The sequence below is a fragment of the Glycine max genome, chromosome 13 (assembly GCF_000004515.6).
Source record: "Glycine max cultivar Williams 82 chromosome 13, Glycine_max_v4.0, whole genome shotgun sequence".
In the NCBI taxonomy this organism is placed as follows: Eukaryota; Viridiplantae; Streptophyta; class Magnoliopsida; order Fabales; family Fabaceae; genus Glycine; species Glycine max.
Window position 1 is genome coordinate 15,797,059 of NC_038249.2, and position 8,287 is coordinate 15,805,345.

General features: G+C 32.5%; 1 pseudogene; it reads right to left on the reverse strand.

The window, feature by feature from the left end:
- Positions 1 to 4,616: 4,616 nt before the first annotated feature.
- On the reverse strand, positions 4,617 to 7,653 carry LOC100813478 (anthranilate synthase beta subunit 1, chloroplastic-like; annotated as a pseudogene).
- Between the last annotated feature and the right edge of the window lie 634 nt (positions 7,654 to 8,287).

The window sequence follows — 8,287 nt, forward strand, 5'->3', positions numbered from 1 at the left end:
GTATTTATTTGCCAAGGATTGTCCCCCCATCCATGCATCCCTCTAAAATAGAATTTTTTTCACCCTTCCCAACTCTACATTTTACCAAAGAATCAAACCATTTCAAGATGCTTCCTTCCCTGCTAATAGATCACCAAGTTTATTAAACAAATTCTCTCTACAAAGGATAGGCTTTTGAATTTCCAACCTAACAACTTTTTTATTGTATTTTTCTAAAATAGGATGCCAAGTTTAAATTTTCCTAGGGTTTGTTCTTATAGGAATTCCTAGATATACAAAAGGCAAAAGCAATAATTTACAATTCAACACATTTTCATACCTTTCCACAATTGCTTTTCCACTCCAATAGCACCAAACCGACTTTTGAAGAAATTCACCTTGAGACTAGATACTTATTCAAAGCATCTTAAAATGCTTTTTATAGTGAGTATGTTTGACAAAGACATCTCCCATAAAGATGGCATCATCCACATATTGGAGAATATTCACTTCTACCTTTTTCTTACCAATTAGGTAGCTTTTAAAAAGCTTCTTATCAATAGCTTTTCTTACCATCCCACATATAAACCCTCCACCACAATGTTGAATAAGAAATGAGCTAACAGATCACCTTGTCGTAATCCCCTAGAGGCACCAAACTCCTTAGTAGAACTACTATTCACCCAGACTAAGATCCTACTACTGACCAAGCATCCCTTGATCCACCTATCATGGAATGCCAACCTCGATCTTCAACATGTAAAGCAAGAATTTCCAAATCACCGAATCGTATACTTTTTTATAATTGACTTTAATCAACGAGCAATTCTTTTTTTTATCTTTTTGCTTCTTGCACCACCTCATTTGCCACAAAAGTACTATGCAACAAATATCTTCATTCCAAGAATAAACTATGTCTTTGATCAATGACACCTCCCAAAACTCTTTTAATCCTATTTGAAAGAACTTTTGTCAAGATTTTGTACATACATTCCATAAAAAATATAGGTCAAAATTCCAATAAATGTTGCGGATCAACCACTAATTTAGGAATGCGAGTTAATGTAATTGTTTGATCTTTATATAGTAGGTATAAATAAATTAAAATTAATGCATATATGGCATGCCAAAAAGCATAAGATATTGGTGCGAAATATAAATAGCAATAAAAACATACCACATTGGCGTCTTTGGTAAGTCTAGAGCAAACAACACTTTTGGAATTCATCCATCCAACTTTAATAATGAGTATCTTTAAAAGCATTTGTTCTCTGACCTCTTTTGTTAAGCACTCTCCCATGTAAGCAAAAAGGTACTGTTGGAGGATATTAACGATCAAGGTGAACACAACCAACCCTAGGAAATAAAGTGAATAGATCGTGGTTTTCTTTATTATCTCATCATGGTCTAGGAGAAAGTATATTGATATCACTAATCCTAATGTGAATGCATACATGATTGAATTGCACTAAAGAGCATTGCATTTAAACACCCTAAATGTGCTTGCTTCCTCTTGGGGTACGTTCAGTACTAGCTTTTTAATCTTTGGCAACTTCTCCAACAACATTGTCACCACCAGCATGAGCACTACTACATGTGACCTTTATCAACATTTTCTTGCCTAACGCTTAGTAAAAATGTTGCTGAAAACTTTTTGTAACATTTAAAAATATCATCAAATATTAATAAATCAAATTAATATGTTTTCTTGACATTTTATCAAATGTTGTGTATTGTCCAAAATGTGTTAAAGATCATGTGTAGTGGTGGGGATAAGAATCCAATGAACTCCTAAAACAAATCCGGATGGTCCTTAAAAAGGGTAGAAACTAGAAAATATATTGTTTAAAAGAAAAAAAATGGTAAGCATTAATTTTTTTAAAGAGCTAGAAAAAATCATAAAAAAAGTCCCACAAAAAATGACAAAGCATATTACCTTACTATAAACATCATCATCGTCCTTAAAATCTCTACCATACATATTTAAAATGTTCAAATAATTTGTAAACATGCTCATCACTTTGAAATTGTTTCTATAGAAGCAAAATTAACCCATCAATTACAACTACAAACAACAATATCTTACAATTTTAAAATGCTATTTTTCCATTAAAAAAAGTCTTTTGAGAATTCTAATCTTTTGAAAATGATAACAGTTTTTAGAAAATGAAAACAGAAAATAAAAATGCAAACCAAACACACCCTAAGATTTTAAAGGACTTCATTAAAAAGATATGAATTTGTAGGATTTGAAGAACCTTGTGAATTTTTAGCAAACACTCAAAGTTATAAAAATCATTTCAAAAGATAATAAAGAAATAATAGTATTTGAATAAAAAAGAAAGAAAATTAATACAAATTTTCAATGTTTTCATGACATTTTTTCAAGTTTTTCACTACTAGAAAATAGACTTTTAACATTGGTTATTTTCGACTTTCAACATCGGTTTTTAATCGATATTGAAACCACCAACGTTAATATTGCTAATGTTAACATCGGTTTTCAAAAAATCGATGTTAACATACATTACACAACATCGATTTTTACGAAAACTGATGTCGTATAGTAAGTAATATAAAAAAGAAGCAAAACCTACAAAAACAACATCTATTTTCGTCAAAACCGATGTTGTAAGGTACGTAACATCGGTTCTAAAAAAATCGATGTTAAATCGTGTATTTTGAAGTGCTTTCTATATTGGTTCTAGAAAAACCGATGTAAAAAGTTCCTTTATAACATAAATTTTTCCAAAAATCGATGTTGAATGTGCTTAAGACATCATTTTTGGCCAAAACCGATTTAGGAAGTGTCCTTACAACATTGGTTTTGGCAGACAAAACCGATGTTGTAAGGGTACTTTCTACATCGGTTTTAAACCAACCGATGTTGTTTTTTTTTAAAAAAAATTAATATTTGAACTGGTTCATAATAATTTCATATAAAAGCAAAGTTATTGTAAATAAGGTTAGCAATTACTCATAATAATTCAATTAACAATTAGTTTTCTCATACCATGCAAGAGCTTTCGATGTCAATTAGAATTCTCTCTTTCCCCATCATCCCATCTATATATTCATATTTCCCTACACGAAATCAATTAAATTAAATACCTAAATACAACAAAATCTTACGCTAATTTCAATTTTCACCCAATTAACTAACCTAATTAAAATTCATAACTGTGAGAAGAAAATGAATAAAAAGACAAGGTAGACACTTTTAAGTTCAACAACCTTCATAGTTTTTGGTGTCTCAAGTTACTGAACCTTTAGGTTGCTTCAATTACTTGTTCAAGCTAGAACATATAAAGTTTGAGGTTCCCACTGTTACTCAGGACTAGAGTAAGCATTTTTCTTTATTAGTTTAAGACACACCTAATCCATTTAAGCCAAAATAGCAGTTGTGCCAAAAATAAATCTTCATAACGGGCATTGAAACCTACCTAACAAGAATATTTAGCAAATATTCTACAAAACTTGAAAAATTATGGGACCAATAAGGCTTCAAAGAGGACTTCTAGATCTAAAGTCCCCTAAAATATCAAAGACTAACTCTTCCAGACCTTAACACATGAACTTCTACAAGACAGTTTATCTGCTATCAAAATTTGGCAGCAACCACTAACCATTTCAATTCTAAGATTTATTCACATTATATACTACTTGGTACTTGCATACAAAAGAAAAAAGGAAGGGGGGTTGGAGAGGTAACTAGCTGATGGTAAAATAAATTACAGTGTTACTATGTGATTTTACTTGACAAAACATGAAATCAAACCCATGTTTGTTTTGGCTTTAAATGCTAGGAAATAATTGAATTTTTTAGCTCTCTCACATAGTTGGTTTAAAAGCGATTGTTTTTCCATAATAAGTTGAATCAAACACAAGCTAGTTCTTCAACAACCAATATAGAAATTATGTTGATGACTTGTTAAACACGAGTAAAAAGTGTACAAAATATGTTCTAGTTTAAAAAATTTAAGGGCATGTAACAGAAGTTATACTAGGAATTAGGTGATTTGACATTTGAGGCTAGCTGACAAAAATACTATAGGTTTTAGACAGAGAACACATCAATTCATGGCTTATGCACTCACCTTTCTAACTTTTCTGAATTTGCAAGAAAAAACTGACAGATTTATTTTGATTTACTTTATGTTAATACAAGACTCTTGAACATGGAAAAATTATTGAAGTACATGTCAAACATAAGGAATACTACGCAACCTATGGATGATGTCAATTACACTCCATATCAAGAATGAAATTGAATACACTATTTTCCTTTATATGTGTAAAGAATATAGATTCCTTTCTAGATTGTATTAGAAAATACCAACTAGTGGATTTATCTCCTCCTAAATGAACACCAGGAATTAAAAGTTACAATTAAACCAATTAAACTACAATATGAATACTTCAATCCCATATATTAATCATCAAATTTCAATACTCCCACTTTATTTATTCTACATAACATGATATTCCTTTTATGTTCCTTTCATGTATTACTAGAACACTCAATCATTTACACCAAGTTACTTTAGATTGATACAAAACAGTGGAAAATTATCATATGATAGAACATCGATTTCAATGTTGAATAAGACAATCAGTTCTGAAAGGAAATTAAGATGTTACCTTAGATGCTTATATTTCTTATGACGAGCAGTCATTATAAGACCATCTTTTGTCGAGGCTGTAACCTCAAGTTCATCATCAGGAAAGCTATCTTTGTCAATTACAAGGCCATGATATCTACCAGCCAAGAAGGACTGCAAATGATACGAACTAAATAGAGAAAATTATGTTAGAGCTCAGAAAAAGTTATAACTTGAAATGCAAGGATAATGCTGCTGCTGATAACCAATAGTTCATTATACACAGTGGATTAGAAAAAAAATTGGAAGCAGAGAATAAAGCCCCCAAATTCATATTAAAGTAACAAAACCCTACTTTGATAGTCCAACAAGTACTCCATCTTCTCCCTTCTCATCATAGTAAACTTGAGAGTTTTTTCCGAGGAGCATGAACAATCTTCCTTGCACAGGATAACATGAGAAAGTTTTGATCTTATTATAGTGTCCCAGCCAAAAGGAAGAAATGAAAGTTGAGAGGGATATTAAATGGTAAAGATTAGAATGTAGGGGATGCTTGTCATTTAAAATGAATGTCAGGTTAATGATGAACAACATACAAATATATATTAAGAAAATTTTACACTCATTTCTATGCACCTAATAAATCTGTGGCAAAGGGGATTACAAGGCACCTAATACACTCACCTCCAAATGCCATGCACACACCAAACAATGGCATAGTTGGTCCAAGCTCCAAAACTGTTTGCAAAGATATGCCAGAATCTTGAGGTTCTCCAGCAAGGATGAAAAAAATGTAAATTAGCAGCCTTGTGTTTATTCTATTATTTCTTTTTATTTATCTATTATCTAAATATTGATCATGTATTAAGTTTTTATTAATTTAGAAATTAAAAAATATGAAATTTCTAAAGAAGCCAAGCCTTACCTAGCCCAAGTGATATCAATACTCCTTTGGGATTTTTACTATTGAAAAGACAAAATAAATAACTAAACATAGTTAGCCTTTCACATTAAAAACTTCAAAGGAACATGCATTATCCCAAAAACCGCTTCATCAGTATGAACTGTTATATGATAATGCATAACCAGAAAAATAATTTTACCTTTTCAACTCCACTGTCAACTCATCATTGCGGTAGACCTCAAACTGAAACCCTAACTCCCCTATATACTTCAAATAAAAATGATACAATGTTAGAAAAACCACTTGTAAAGATGTACATGTACTACAACAAATTCTATACAAAGCTCTCACTTGTTCCTAATTGCACATTTCTTAAAAAAAGGAGGTAATAATGTCAAACTTGTTATGGCTCATTTGAAAAAAGTCAAGTTAAATTTGAAGAAAATGGAGGCAAGGCGAGGTGAGGGGAGGGGAATTTAAGACTCTTTTCCAAATAAGCTCCTGAAGTAAACAAACTTGGTTTGGAAATCCCTCTATCATATTTCATTTTACATATTAAGCTCAGTGTTAAATTTTCCATTAGCCTTTCCCCCTTCACTGCAAAAGGTTCAAAATCAAGTAAAAAATTATCTCATCTAAACCATATCTCATGCCATCCATTCAATAAATGTGGTTCCTTTGAAGTACAATATTTTTTTAGATGGAAACACAAAACTGCCTGAAATTAGCCAAAACTCCGGTTGCTGCATATTTACAAATCATGTCAAGAATTAGAATCATTGTCTTGATTTCAACAAGTTTCATGAATTTGAATCATTTTACAATGACTACCTGGACTTTTACCAAACGGATTTAGGTCTTATACAATTCTTCAAAGTTCAAATTCATCAACTCCCAGGATTTTCAGCACATAAATAAACACACACACACATACACAACCAAGATTTTGAGAACAAACCAACATCAAGAAGAAATCACACAAATGATAAAGAATGGATTTAGGTCTTCTACAATTCCTCAAACCCCATAATTCCCAAGATTTTCAGCACATAAATAGACACACACAAAGAAAGTAGTAGTACAATACAAAAGAACAAATTTCAAATTTGTGACGCCTATGCCTCGCTTAAACAATTGAGCAAAAAATTCAAAAAGTGTTAATGTGTGAAGCAAAACAAAAGAACACTTAAACGACCTTGACCACAACATACTGACAAGCAACTCAATGAAATAAGCAAGAAAACTAAGTAGCAGTAAAAAGCACTTAAATGAACTTAACCAGAAACGGATAGCAAGACCATGTCCTTAGCAAACTATGCTCAAGAAAGCCTATTGCTAGGAAAAAAAGCTGGAACATACTAGCTATTACTGCCATGAAATCATGCTCACTGACACAATCCAATCTACGAGCTACATTAAAAAAGTGTCTACATAACCCAATAAATCAAATATGAATTAAGTAGTCGTTACTAGTATAAAGAAACAAACATCAAGATAAGCAGACATTACCATTACATTACTTTTTACATATCCCAATATCCTATGCCTCAAACCATGCTCTTATCTAACAACTAATACCTTTCTGGTTATGTTCAATGTTGACTAACAACACCACTCTCAACTCGTAAACCACAGATAATGATACAAAAAGCATATAAATGGCCTCACCCTAGCATTTATTTTTTCAAATATGTAAATGGCCTCGCCCTAGCACATAGTTCTAGGGCTTGCTGTTTGAAAATAGTGTAAGGAAGTTCTTGGTGATGAAACTAAAAGTTAATAATAATAATATTCAACAAGAAATGCAACATTTGGTTCACATTTGGCATTTTAGACATAATAAACAAAGGATAATTAACTTTCAAAAGAAAACAGGGGGGAAAAGAGCAAAACATAACTTTAAATATGTATGCAACATGTTCACAATCATCAATCCATGACATCACTAAGAGCATGAAACCAACAAGTATATCATACCTCCTTAGCCCAATCGAGTAATTTATCTTTCACTTTCTCCATAGATAATGATTTTCCAGTTTCAGGAAACCTGTATATATAGAGATTCCCAGCCTTTTGGTGCTCAATGCACCCCTTGCAGAACTCCAAAACCATATTTTTCTCCTCCTCGCGGCACACAAAAGACAGTGCAGTGGACAAGTGTAGTGCCATTTATGCCCTCTTCAATTTCTCACCATCTAATTGTTTTTCCTACCACAATAAAAACATAAATAAAAATTACCACTACAAAGAAGAAGAAAGAAAGAAAAGAAACAAATCTAGAATCTTACCTTTGGGATTCCTCCTCACGACACACAACCGAAGACAACTTGGTTTTCATCCGCGTCGAATCTATTTTTCTACAAATGAATGAACATAAATCAATTAATTAGGGGTATTGAAAGAGAGGAGAGAGTGAACACTGGGGAATTAAGGTTTCTGGGAATTACTGTAGGGTTGGAATTACGGGTTATGGCAGTGCATTGGCAGGGAGATTTGCGAAGGGTAAGGAAAGGTGAGAACACAATGTGTGCTTGGCGTCGATGATTGGCATTGTGTGCAAGGTGAGAGAACGGTGAAGAGAAATGGATTTAGGATTTTGAATGTTGAAGAACAAAATGAAAATGTGATCTAGTGATTTCAAACATGAAAGTGAGAGTGTTGCTACCATCATCGGCCTTGATGGTGATGATGTTGTAGTCGCAGCGGTAGTGCTTGAAGTCCTTGGATCAAAGGAGGAACGCAACAAGGGCGACATGGCTGGAGTCCATGGCTTGGAGGGAGAACCTGGTGGAGGAGCAATCAA